Genomic DNA, 13,727 nt, shown 5'->3' with positions numbered 1-13,727 from the left:
CCTCCTATTTTTCAGACCGTTTCATGCTCCTCATATTTTTGACACCTTTTAAAGCTCTTCATATTTTTCACAACTTTCAGGCTCTTCATGGTTTTCAACACCACTACATGCTCTTCCTCATATGTTTCACACCTTTTGAAGCTCTTCAAGTTTTTTAACACCTTTTCATGCTGCTCCTATATTTCCTACCATTTCATGCTCCTTATATTTTTGACACCTTTTGAAGCTCTTCATATATTTCACACCTTTTCACGCTCTTCATATTTTTCAACACCGCTTCAAGCTCCTCCTATTTTTCAGACCGATTATTGCTCCTCATATTGTTGACACCTTTGAGGCTCTTCATATATTTCACACATTTTCAGGCTCTTCATGTTTTCAACACCGCTTCATGCTCCTCCTAATTTTCAGACCGTTTCATTCTCCTCATATTTTTGACACCATTTTAAGCTCTTCATATTTTTCACACCTTTTCAGGCTCTTCATGTTTTTTAACACCTTTTCATGCTCCTGCTATATTTCAGACCGTTTCATGCTCCTTATATTTTTGACACCTTTTGAAGCTCTTCCTATTTTTCATACGTTTTCAGGCTCTACATATTTTTCAACACCGCTTCATGCTCCTCCTATTTTTCAGACCGTATCATGCTCCTCATATGTTTCACACTTTTTCAGGCTCTTCATGGTTTTCAACAACACTTCATGCTCCTCATATGTTTCAGACCGTTTCATGCTCCTCATATTTTTGACACAGTTTGAATCTCTTCACATTGTTCACACCTTTTGAGTTTCTTCATGTTTTTGAAAACAGTTTCTTGCTCCTCATATTTTTCAGACCGTTTCACCCTCTATATATTTGACACCTTTTTGAAGTTCTTCATATTTTTCACACCTTTTGAGGCTCTTCATGTTTTTGAAAACAGTTTCTTGCTCCGCAGATTTTTCAGACCATTTCACCCTCTGTATATTTGACAAATTTTTGAAGCTCTTCATATTTTTCACACCTTTTCAGGCTCTTCATGTTTTTCAACACCACTTCAAGTTCCTTCTATTTTTCAGACCGTTTCTTGCTCCTCATAATTTTGACACCTTTGAGGCTCTTCATATACTTCACACTGTTTCAGGCTCTTCATGTTTTTCAACACCACTTCAAGCTCCTTCTATTTTTCAGACCGTTTCCTGCTCCTCATATTTTTGACACCTTTGAGGCTCTTCATATATTTCACACTGTTTCAGGCTCTGTATGTTTTTCAACACCGCTTCATGCTCCTCCTAATTTTCAGACCGTTTCATTCTCCTCATATTTTTGACGCCTTTTGAGGCTCTTCATATTTTTCACACTTTTTCAGGCTCTTCATGTTTTTCAAACCGCTTCATGCTCCTCCTATTTTTCAGACCGTTTCATGCTTCTCCTATTTTTCAGACCGTTTCATGCTCCTCATATTTTTGACGCCTTTTGAAGCTCTTCCTATTTTTCACACCTTTTCAGGCTCTTCATGTTTTTCAACACCGCTTCATGCTCCTCGTATTTTTCAGAGCGTTTCATGGTCCTCATAATTTTGACACCTTTGAAGCTCTTCATATTTTTCACACCTTTTCAGTCTCTTCATATTTTTCAACACCACTTCATGCTTCTCCTATTTTTCAGACCGTTTAATGTTCCTCATATTTTTGACACTTTTTGAAGCTCTTCATATTTTTCACACTTCTCCAGGCTCTTCATTTTTTTGAACACCGCTTCATGCTCCTCCTATTTTTCAGACCTTTTCATGCTCCTCATGTTTTTGACACCTTTTGAAGCACTTCATATTTTTCACACCTTTTCAGGCTCTTCATGTTTTTCAACAACGCTTCATGCTCCTCCTATTTTTCAGACCGTTTCATGCTCCTCATATGTTTCACACCTTTTGAAGCTCTTCATATTTTTTTAACACTTTTTCACGCTCCTCCTATATATCAGACCGTTTCAAGCTCCTCATATTTTTGACACTTTTTGTAGCTCTTCATATTTTTCACACCTTTTCAGGGTCTTCATGTTTTTCTCCACCACTTCATGCTCCTCCTATTTTTCAGACCGTTTTATTCTACTCATATGTTTCACACCTTTTTCAAGCTCTTCATGTTTTTCAACACCACTTCATGCTCCTCCTAATTATCAGACCGTTTCATTCTCCTCATATTTTTGACACCATTTGAAGCTTTTCATATTTTTCACACCTTTTCAGGCTCTTCATGTTTTTTAACACCTTTTCATGCTCCTCCTATATTTCAGACCGTTTCATGCTCCTTATATTTTTGACACCTTTTGAAGCTCTTCATATTTTTCACTCCTTTTTCAGGCTCTTCCTGTTTTTCAACAACACTTCATGCTCCACCTATGTTTAAGACCGTTTCATGCTCCTCATATTTTTGACACAGTTTGAAGCTCTTCACATTGTTCACACCTTTTGAGGCTCTTCATGTTTTTGAAAACAGTTTCTTGCTCCTCATATTTTTCAGACCGTTTCACCCTCTATATATTTGACACCTTTTTGAAGCTCTTCATATTTTTCACACCTTTTGAGGCTCTTCATGTTTTTGAAAACAGTTTCTTGCTCCTCTTAATTTTCAGACCGTTTCACCCTCTATATATTTGACACCTTTTTGAAACTCTTCATATTTTTCACACCTTTTCAGGCTCTTCATGTTTTTCAACACCACTTCAAGTTCCTTCTATTTTTCAGACCGTTTCTTGCTCCTCATATTTTTGACACCTTTGAGGCTCTTCATATATTTCACACTTTTTCAGGCTCTTCATGTCTTTCAACACCACTTCAAGCTCCTTCAATTTTTCAGACCTTTTCTTGCTCCTCTTATTTTTGACACCTTTGAGGCTCTTCATATATTTCACACTGTATCAGGCTCTTTATGTTTTTCAACACCGCTTCATGCTCCTCCTAATTTTCACATCGTTTCATTCTCCTCATATTTTTGACACCTTTTGAAGCTCTTCATATTTTTCACACTTTTTCAGGCTCTTCATGTTTTTCAAACCGCTTCATGCTCCTCCTATTTTTCAGACCATTTCATGCTTCTCCTATTTTTCAGACCGTTTCATGCTCCTCATATTTTTGACGCCTTTTGAAGCTCTTCCTATTTTTCACACCTTTTCAGGCTCTTCATGTTTTTCAACACCGCTTCATGCTCCTCGTATTTTTCAGACCGTTTCATGCTCCTCATATTTTTCACTCCTTTTGAAGCTCTTCATATTTTTCACACCTTTTCAGGCTCTTCATGTTTTTGAACACCGTTTCATGCTCGTCATATTTTTCAGACCGTTTCATGCTCCTCATATTTTTGACACCTTTTGAAGCTCTTCATATTTTTCACACCTTTTCAGTCTATTCATGTTTTTCAATACCGCTCATGATCCTCCTATTTTTCAGACCGTTTCATACTCCTCATGTATTTCACACCTTTTGAAGCTCTTCATATGTTTCACACCTTTTCAGGCTCTTCATGTTTTTCAACACCATTTCATGCTCCTCTTATTTTTCAGACCGTTTCATGCTCCTCATATTTTTGACACCTTTTGAAGCTCTTCATATTTTTCACACCATTTCAGGCTCTTCAAGTTTTTGAACAACGCTACAATGCTCCTCCTATTTTTCAGACCGTTTCATGCTCCTCATATTTTTGACACCTTTTGAAGCTCTTCATATTTTTTACACCTTTTCAGTCTCTACATGTTTTTCAACACGGCTTCATGCTCCTCTTATTTTTCAGACCGTTTCATGCTCCTCATATTTTTCACAACTTTTGAAGCTCTTCCTATTTTTCACACCTTTTCAGGCTCTTCATATTTTTCAGCACCACTTCATACTCCTCCTATTTTTCAGACCGTATCATGCTCCTCATATATTTGACACCTTTTGAAGCTCTTCATATTTTTCACACCTTTTCAGGCTCTTCATGTTTTTCAACACCGCTTCATGCTCCTCCTATTTTTCAGACCGTTTCTTGCTCCTCATATTTTTGACACCTTTTGAAGCTCTTCATATTTTTCACACCTTTTCACGCTCTTCATGTTTTTCAACATCGCTTGCTGCTCCTCCTCTTTTTCAGAGCGTTTCATGCTCCTCATAATTTTGACACCTTTGAAGCTCTTCGTATTTTTCACACCTTTTCAGGCTCTTCATATTTTTCAACCCCACTTCATGGTTCTCCTATTTTTCAGACCGTTTAATGCTCCTCATATTTTTGACACTTTTTGAAGCTCTTCATATTTTTCAAACTTCTCCAGGCTCTTCATTTTTTTGAACACCGCTTCATGCTCCTCCTATTTTTCAGACCTTTTCATGCTCCTCATGTTTTTGACACCTTTTGAAGCACTTCATGTTTTTCACACCTTTTCAGGCTCTTCATGTTTTTCAACAACGCTTCATGCTCCTCCTATATTTCAGACTGTTTTATTCTACTCATATATTTCACACCTTTTTCAAGCTTTTCATGTTTTTCAACACCACTTCATGCTCCTCCTAATTATCAGACCGTTTAATTCTCCTCATATATTTGACAACATTTGAAGCTTTTCATATTTTTCACACCTTTTCATGCTCTTCATGTTTTTTAACACCTTTTCATGCTCCTCCTATATTTCAGGCCGTTTCATGCTCCTTATATTTTTGACACCTTTTGAAGCTCTTCATATTTTTCACACCTTTTCAGGCTCTTCATATTTTTCAACACCGCTTCATGCTCCTCCTATTTTTCAGACTGTATCATGCTCCTCATATGTTTCACACATTTTTCAGGCTCTTCAAGTTTTTCAACAACACTTCATGCTCCTCCTATTTTTCAGAGCGTTTCATGCTTCTCCTATTTTTCAGACCGTTTCATGCTCCTCATATTTTTGACGCCTTTTGAAGCTCTTCATATTTTTCACACCTTTTCAGGCTATTCATGTTTTTCAGCACCACTTCATGCTCCTCCTATTTTTCAGACCGTTTCATGCTCCTCATATTCTTGACACCTTTTGAAGCTCTTCATATTTTTCACACCTTTTCAGCCTCTTCATGTTTTTCAACACCGCTTCATGCTCCTCCTATTTTTCAGACCCTTTCATGCTCCTCATATTTGTGACACCTTTTGAAGCTCTTCATATTTTTCACACCTTTTCACGCTCTTCATGTTTTTCAACATCGCTTGCTGCTCCTCCTCTTTTTCAGGGCGTTTCATGCTCCTCATAATTTTGACACCTTTGAAGCTCTTCATATTTTTCACACCTTTTCAGGCTCTTCATGTTTTTCAACACCACTTCAAGCTCCTTCTATTTTTCAGACCGTTTCTTGCTCCTCATATTTTTGACACCTTTGAGGCTCTTCATATATTTCACACATTTTCAGGCTCTTCATGTTTTTCAACACCACTTCACGCTCCTTCTATTTTTCAGAACGTTTCTTGCTCCTCATATTTTTGACACCTTTGAGGCTCTTCATATATTTCACACTGTTTCAGGCTCTTTATATTTTTCAACACTGCTTCATGCTCCTCCTATTTTTCAGACCGTTTCATGCTTCTCCTATTTTTCAGACCGTTTCATGCTTCTCCTATTTTTCAGACCGTTTCATGCTCCTCATATTTTTGACACCTTTTGAAGCTCTTCATATTTTTCACACCATTTCAGGCTCTTCAAGTTTTTGAACAACGCTACAATGCTCCTCCTATTTTTCAGACCGTTTCATGCTCCTCATATTTTTGACACCTTTTGAAGCTCTTCATATTTTTTACACCTTTTCAGTCTCTACATGTTTTTCAACACGGCTTCATGCTCCTCTTATTTTTCAGACCGTTTCATGCTCCTCATATTTTTCACAACTTTTGAAGCTCTTCCTATTTTTCACACCTTTTCAGGCTCTTCATATTTTTCAGCACCACTTCATACTCCTCCTATTTTTCAGACCGTATCATGCTCCTCATATATTTGACACCTTTTGAAGCTCTTCATATTTTTCACACCTTTTCAGGCTCTTCATGTTTTTCAACACCGCTTCATGCTCCTCCTATTTTTCAGACCGTTTCTTGCTCCTCATATTTTTGACACCTTTTGAAGCTCTTCATATTTTTCACACCTTTTCACGCTCTTCATGTTTTTCAACATCGCTTGCTGCTCCTCCTCTTTTTCAGAGCGTTTCATGCTCCTCATAATTTTGACACCTTTGAAGCTCTTCGTATTTTTCACACCTTTTCAGGCTCTTCATATTTTTCAACCCCACTTCATGGTTCTCCTATTTTTCAGACAGTTTAATGCTCCTCATATTTTTGACACTTTTTGAAGCTCTTCATATTTTTCAAACTTCTCCAGGCTCTTCATTTTTTTGAACACAGCTTCATGCTCCTCCTATTTTTCAGACCTTTTCATGCTCCTCATGTTTTTGACACCTTTTGAAGCACTTCATGTTTTTCACACCTTTTCAGGCTCTTCATGTTTTTCAACAACGCTTCATGCTCCTCCTATTTTTCAGACTGTTTTATTCTACTCATATATTTCACACCTTTTTCAAGCTTTTCATGTTTTTCAACACCACTTCATGCTCCTCCTAATTATCAGACCGTTTAATTCTCCTCATATATTTGACAACATTTGAAGCTTTTCATATTTTTCACACCTTTTCAGGCTCTTCATGTTTTTTAACACCTTTTCATGCTCCTCCTATATTTCAGGCCGTTTCATGCTCCTTATATTTTTGACACCTTTTGAAGCTCTTCATATTTTTCACACCTTTTCAGGCTCTTCATATTTTTCAACACCGCTTCATGCTCCTCCTATTTTTCAGACTGTATCATGCTCCTCATATGTTTCACACATTTTTCAGGCTCTTCAAGTTTTTCAACAACACTTCATGCTCCTCCTATTTTTCAGAGCGTTTCATGCTTCTCCTATTTTTCAGACCGTTTCATGCTCCTCATATTTTTGACGCCTTTTGAAGCTCTTCATATTTTTCACACCTTTTCAGGCTATTCATGTTTTTCAGCACCACTTCATGCTCCTCCTATTTTTCAGACCGTTTCATGCTCCTCATATTCTTGACACCTTTTGAAGCTCTTCATATTTTTCACACCTTTTCAGCCTCTTCATGTTTTTCAACACCGCTTCATGCTCCTCCTATTTTTCAGACCCTTTCATGCTCCTCATATTTGTGACACCTTTTGAAGCTCTTCATATTTTTCACACCTTTTCACGCTCTTCATGTTTTTCAACATCGCTTGCTGCTCCTCCTCTTTTTCAGGGCGTTTCATGCTCCTCATAATTTTGACACCTTTGAAGCTCTTCATATTTTTCACACCTTTTCAGGCTCTTCATGTTTTTCAACACCACTTCAAGCTCCTTCAATTTTTCAGACCGTTTCTTGCTCCTCATATTTTTGACACCTTTGAGGCTCTTCATATATTTCACACATTTTCAGGCTCTTCATGTTTTTCAACACCACTTCACGCTCCTTCTATTTTTCAGAACGTTTCTTGCTCCTCATATTTTTGACACCTTTGAGGCTCTTCATATATTTCACACTGTTTCAGGCTCTTTATGTTTTTCAACACTGCTTCATGCTCCTCCTATTTTTCAGACCGTTTCGGCTTCTCCTATTTTTCAGACCGTTTCATGCTTCTCCTATTTTTCAGACCGTTTCATGCTCCTCATATTTTTGACACTTTTTGAAGCTCTTCATATTTTTCACACTTCTCCAGGCTCTTCATTTTTTTGAACACCGCTTCAAGCTCCTCCTATTTTTCAGACATTTTCATGCTCCTCATGTTTTTGACACTTTTTGAAGCACTTCATATTTTTCACACCTTTTCAGGCTCTTCATGTTTTTCAACAACGCTTCATGCTCCTCCTATTTTTCAGACCGTTTCATGCTCCTCATACTTTTCACACCTTTTGAAGCTCTTCATATTTTTTTAACACCTTTTCACGCTCCTCCTATATTTCAGACCGTTTCAAGCTCCTCATATTTTTGACACTTTTTGTAGCTCTTCATATTTTTCACACCTTTTCAGGGTCTTTATGTTTTTCTACACCACTTCATGCTCCTCCTATTTTTCAGACCGTTTTATTCTACTCATATGTTTCACACCTTTTTCAAGCTCTTCATGTTTTTCAACACCACTTCATGCTCCTCCTAATTATCAGACCGTTTCATTCTCCTCATATTTTTGACACCATTTGAAGCTTTTCATATTTTTCACACCTTTTCAGGCTCTTCATGTTTTTTAACAACTTTTCATGCTCCTGCTATATTTCAGACCGTTTCATGCTCCTTATATTTTTGACACCTTTTGAAGCTCTTCATATTTTTCACACATTTTCATGCTCTTCATATTTTTCAACACCGCTTCATGCTCCTCCTATTTATCAGACCATATCATGCTCCTCATATGTTTCACAACTTTTTCAGGCTCTTCATGTTTTTCAACAACACTTCATGCTCCTCCTATGTTTCAGACCGTTTCATCTCCTCATATTTTTGACACAGTTTGAAGCTCTTCACATTTTTCACACCTTTTGAGGCTCTTCATGTTTTTCAGCACCACTTCATGCTCCTCCTATTTTTCAGACCTTTTTTTGCTCCTCATATTTTTTACACATTTTGAAGCTCTTCATATTTTTCACACCTTTTCAGGCTCTTCATGTTTTTCACCACCGCTTCATGCTCCTCCTATTTTTCAAACCGTTTCATGCTCCTCATATTTTTGACACCTTTTGAATCTCTTCATATTTTTCACACCTTTTCAGGCTCTTCATGTTTTTCAACATCGCTTGCTGCTCCTCATCTTTTTCAGACCGTTTCATGCTCCTCTTAGTTTTGACACCTTTGAAGCTCTTCATATTTTTTACACCTTTTCAGGCTCCTCATATTTTTCTCCACCACTTCATGCTTCTCCTATTTTTCAGACCGTTTCATGCTCCTCATATTTTTGACACTTTTTGAAGCTCTTCATATTTTTGACACCTTTTCAGGCTCTTCATGTTTTTCAACAACGCTTCATGCTCCTCCTATTTTTCAGACCGTTTCATGCTCCTCATATTTTTGACACTTTTTGAAGCTCTTCCTATTTTTCACACCTTTTCAGGCTCTTCATGTTTTTCAACACCGCTTCATGCTCCTCGTATTTTTCAGAGCGTTTCATGGTCCTCATAATTTTGACACCTTTGAAGCTCTTCATATTTTTCACACCTTTTCAGTCTCTTCATATTTTTCAACACCACTTCATGCTTCTCCTATTTTTCAGACAATTTAATGCTCCTCATATTTTTGACACTTTTTGAAGCTCTTCGTATTTTTCACACTTCTCCAGGCTCTTCATTTTTTTGAACACCGCTTCATGCTCCTCCTATTTTTCAGACCTTTTCATGCTCCTCATGTTTTTGACACCTTTTGAAGCACTTCATATTTTTCACACCTTTTCAGGCTCTTCATGTTTTTCAACAACGATTCATGCTCCTCCTATTTTTCAGACCGTTTCATGCTCCTCATATGTTTCACACCTTTTGAAGCTCTTCATATTTTTTTAACACTTTTTCACGCTCCTCCTATATTTCAGACCGTTTCAAGCTCCTCATATTTTTGACACTTTTTGTAGCTCTTCATATTTTTCACACCTTTTCAGGGTCTTCATGTTTTTCTACACCACTTCATGCTCCTCCTATTTTTCAGACCGTTTTATTCTACTCATATGTTTCACACCTTTTTCAAGCTCTTCATGTTTTTCAACACCACTTCATGCTCCTCCTAATTATCAGACCGTTTCATTCTCCTCATATTTTTGACACCATTTGAAGCTTTTCATATTTTTCACACCTTTTCAGGCTCTTCATGTTTTTTAACACCTTTTCATGCTCCTCCTATATTTCAGACCGTTTCATGCTCCTTATATTTTTGACACCTTTTGAAGCTCTTCATATTTTTCACTCCTTTTTCAGGCTCTTCATGTTTTTCAACAACACTTCATGCTCCACCTATGTTTAAGACCGTTTCATGCTCCTCATATTTTTGACACAGTTTGAAGCTCTTCACATTGTTCACACCTTTTGAGGCTCTTCATGTTTTTGAAAACAGTTTCTTGCTCCTCATATTTTTCAGACCGTTTCACCCTCTATATATTTGACACCTTTTTGAAGCTCTTCATATTTTTCACACCTTTTGAGGCTCTTCATGTTTTTGAAAACAGTTTCTTGCTCCTCTTAATTTTCAGACCGTTTCACCCTCTATATATTTGACACCTTTTTGAAACTCTTCATATTTTTCACACCTTTTCAGGCTCTTCATGTTTTTCAACACCACTTCAAGTTCCTTCTATTTTTCAGACCGTTTCTTGCTCCTCATATTTTTGACACCTTTGAGGCTCTTCATATATTTCACACTTTTTCAGGCTCTTCATGTCTTTCAACACCACTTCAAGCTCCTTCAATTTTTCAGACCTTTTCTTGCTCCTCTTATTTTTGACACCTTTGAGGCTCTTCATATATTTCACACTGTTTCAGGCTCTTTATGTTTTTCAACACCGCTTCATGCTCCTCCTAATTTTCAGACCGTTTCATTCTCCTCATATTTTTGACACCTTTTGAAGCTGTTCATATTTTTCACACTTTTTCAGGCTCTTCATGTTTTTCAAACCGCTTCATGCTCCTCCTATTTTTCAGACCATTTCATGCTTCTCCTATTTTTCAGACCGTTTCATGCTCCTCATATTTTTGACGCCTTTTGAAGCTCTTCCTATTTTTCACACCTTTTCAGGCTCTTCATGTTTTTCAACACCGCTTCATGCTCCTCGTATTTTTCAGACCGTTTCATGCTCCTCATATTTTTCACTCCTTTTGAAGCTCTTCATATTTTTCACACCTTTTCAGGCTCTTCATGTTTTTCAACACCACTTCAAGTTCCTTCTATTTTTCAGACCGTTTCTTGCTCCTCATATTTTTGACACCTTTGAGGCTCTTCATATATTTCACACTTTTTCAGGCTCTTCATGTCTTTCAACACCACTTCAAGCTCCTTCAATTTTTCAGACCTTTTCTTGCTCCTCTTATTTTTGACACCTTTGAGGCTCTTCATATATTTCACACTGTTTCAGGCTCTTTATGTTTTTCAACACCGCTTCATGCTCCTCCTAATTTTCAGACCGTTTCATTCTCCTCATATTTTTGACACCTTTTGAAGCTCTTCATATTTTTCACACTTTTTCAGTCTCTTCATGTTTTTCAAACCGCTTCATGCTCCTCCTATTTTTCAGACCATTTCATGCTTCTCCTATTTTTCAGACCGTTTCATGCTCCTCATATTTTTGACACCTTTTGAAGCTCTTCATATTTTTCACACCTTTTCAGTCTATTCATGTTTTTCAATACCGCTCATGATCCTCCTATTTTTCAGACCATTTCATACTCCTCATGTATTTCACACCTTTTGAAGCTCTTCATATGTTTCACACCTTTTCAGGCTCTTCATGTTTTTCAACACCATTTCATGCTCCTCTTATTTTTCAGACCGTTTCATGCTCCTCATATTTTTGACACCTTTTGAAGCTCTTCATATTTTTCACACCATTTCAGGCTCTTCAAGTTTTTGAACAACGCTACAATGCTCCTCCTATTTTTCAGACCGTTTCATGCTCCTCATATTTTTGACACCTTTTGAAGCTCTTCATATTTTTTACACCTTTTCAGTCTCTACATGTTTTTCAACACGGCTTCATGCTCCTCTTATTTTTCAGACCGTTTCATGCTCCTCATATTTTTCACAACTTTTGAAGCTCTTCCTATTTTTCACACCTTTTCAGGCTCTTCATATTTTTCAGCACCACTTCATACTCCTCCTATTTTTCAGACCGTATCATGCTCCTCATATATTTGACACCTTTTGAAGCTCTTCATATTTTTCACACCTTTTCAGGCTCTTCATGTTTTTCAACACCGCTTCATGCTCCTCCTATTTTTCAGACCGTTTCTTGCTCCTCATATTTTTGACACCTTTTGAAGCTCTTCATATTTTTCACACCTTTTCACGCTCTTCATGTTTTTCAACATCGCTTGCTGCTCCTCCTCTTTTTCAGAGCGTTTCATGCTCCTCATAATTTTGACACCTTTGAAGCTCTTCGTATTTTTCACACCTTTTCAGGCTCTTCATATTTTTCAACCCCACTTCATGGTTCTCCTATTTTTCAGACCGTTTAATGCTCCTCATATTTTTGACACTTTTTGAAGCTCTTCATATTTTTCAAACTTCTCCAGGCTCTTCATTTTTTTGAACACAGCTTCATGCTCCTCCTATTTTTCAGACCTTTTCATGCTCCTCATGTTTTTGACACCTTTTGAAGCACTTCATGTTTTTCACACCTTTTCAGGCTCTTCATGTTTTTCAACAACGCTTCATGCTCCTCCTATTTTTCAGACCGTTTCATGCTCCTCATATGTTTCACACATTTTGAAGCTCTTCATATTTTTTTAACACCTTTTCACGCTCCTCCTATATTTCAGACCGTTTCAAGCTCCTCATATTTTTGACACTTTTTGTAGCTCTTCATATTTTTCACACCTTTTCAGGGTCTTCATGTTTTTCTACACCACTTCATGCTCCTCCTATTTTTCAGACTGTTTTATTCTACTCATATGTTTCACACCTTTTTCAAGCTTTTCATGTTTTTCAACACCACTTCATGCTCCTCCTAATTATCAGACCGTTTAATTCTCCTCATATATTTGACAACATTTGAAGCTTTTCATATTTTACACACCTTTTCAGGCTCTTCATGTTTTTTAACACCTTTTCATGCTCCTCCTATATTTCAGGGCGTTTCATGCTCCTCATATTTTTGACACCTTTTGAAGCTCTTCATATTTTTCACACCTTTTCAGGCTCTTCATATTTTTCAACATCGCTTCATGCTCCTCCTATTTTTCAGACCGTATCATGGTCCTCATATGATTCACACCTTTTTCAGGCTCTTCATGTTTTTCAACAACACTTCATGCTCCTCCTATTTTTCAGAGCGTTTCATGCTTCTCCTATTTTTCAGACCGTTTCATGCTCCTCATATTTTTGACGCCTTTTGAAGCTCTTCATATTTTTCAAACCTTTTCAGGCTATTCATGTTTTTCAGCACCACTTCATGCTCCTCCTATTTTTCAGACCGTTTCATGTTCCTCATATTCTTGACACCTTTTGAAGCTCTTCATATTTTTCACACCTTTTCAGGCTCTTCATGTTTTTCAACACCGCTTCATGCTCCTCCTATTTTTCAGACCCTTTCATGCTCCTCATATTTGTGACACCTTTTGAAGCTCTTCATATTTTTCACACCTTTTCACGCTCTTCATGTTTTTCAACATCGCTTGCTGCTCCTCCTCATTTTCAGAGTGTTTCATGCTCCTCATAATTTTGACACCTTTGAAGCTCTTCATATTTTTCACACCTTTTCAGGCTCTTCATGTTTTTCAACACCACTTCAAGCTCCTTCTATTTTTCAGACCGTTTCTTGCTCCTCATATTTTTGACACCTTTGAGGCTCTTCATATATTTCACACTTTTTCAGGCTCTTCATGTTTTTCAACACCACTTCAAGCTCCTTCTATTTTTCAGACCGTTTCCTGCTCCTCATATTTTTGACACCTTTGAGGCTCTTCATTTATTTCACACTGTTTCAGGCTCTTTATGTTTTTCAACACTGCTTCATGCTCCTCCTATTTTTCA

The sequence above is a fragment of the Dama dama genome, chromosome 29 (assembly GCF_033118175.1).
Source record: "Dama dama isolate Ldn47 chromosome 29, ASM3311817v1, whole genome shotgun sequence".
Lineage (NCBI taxonomy): Eukaryota > Metazoa > Chordata > Mammalia > Artiodactyla > Cervidae > Dama > Dama dama.
The sequence above is the reverse complement of the archived record's forward strand: the minus strand, read 5'-3'. Positions refer to the sequence as shown.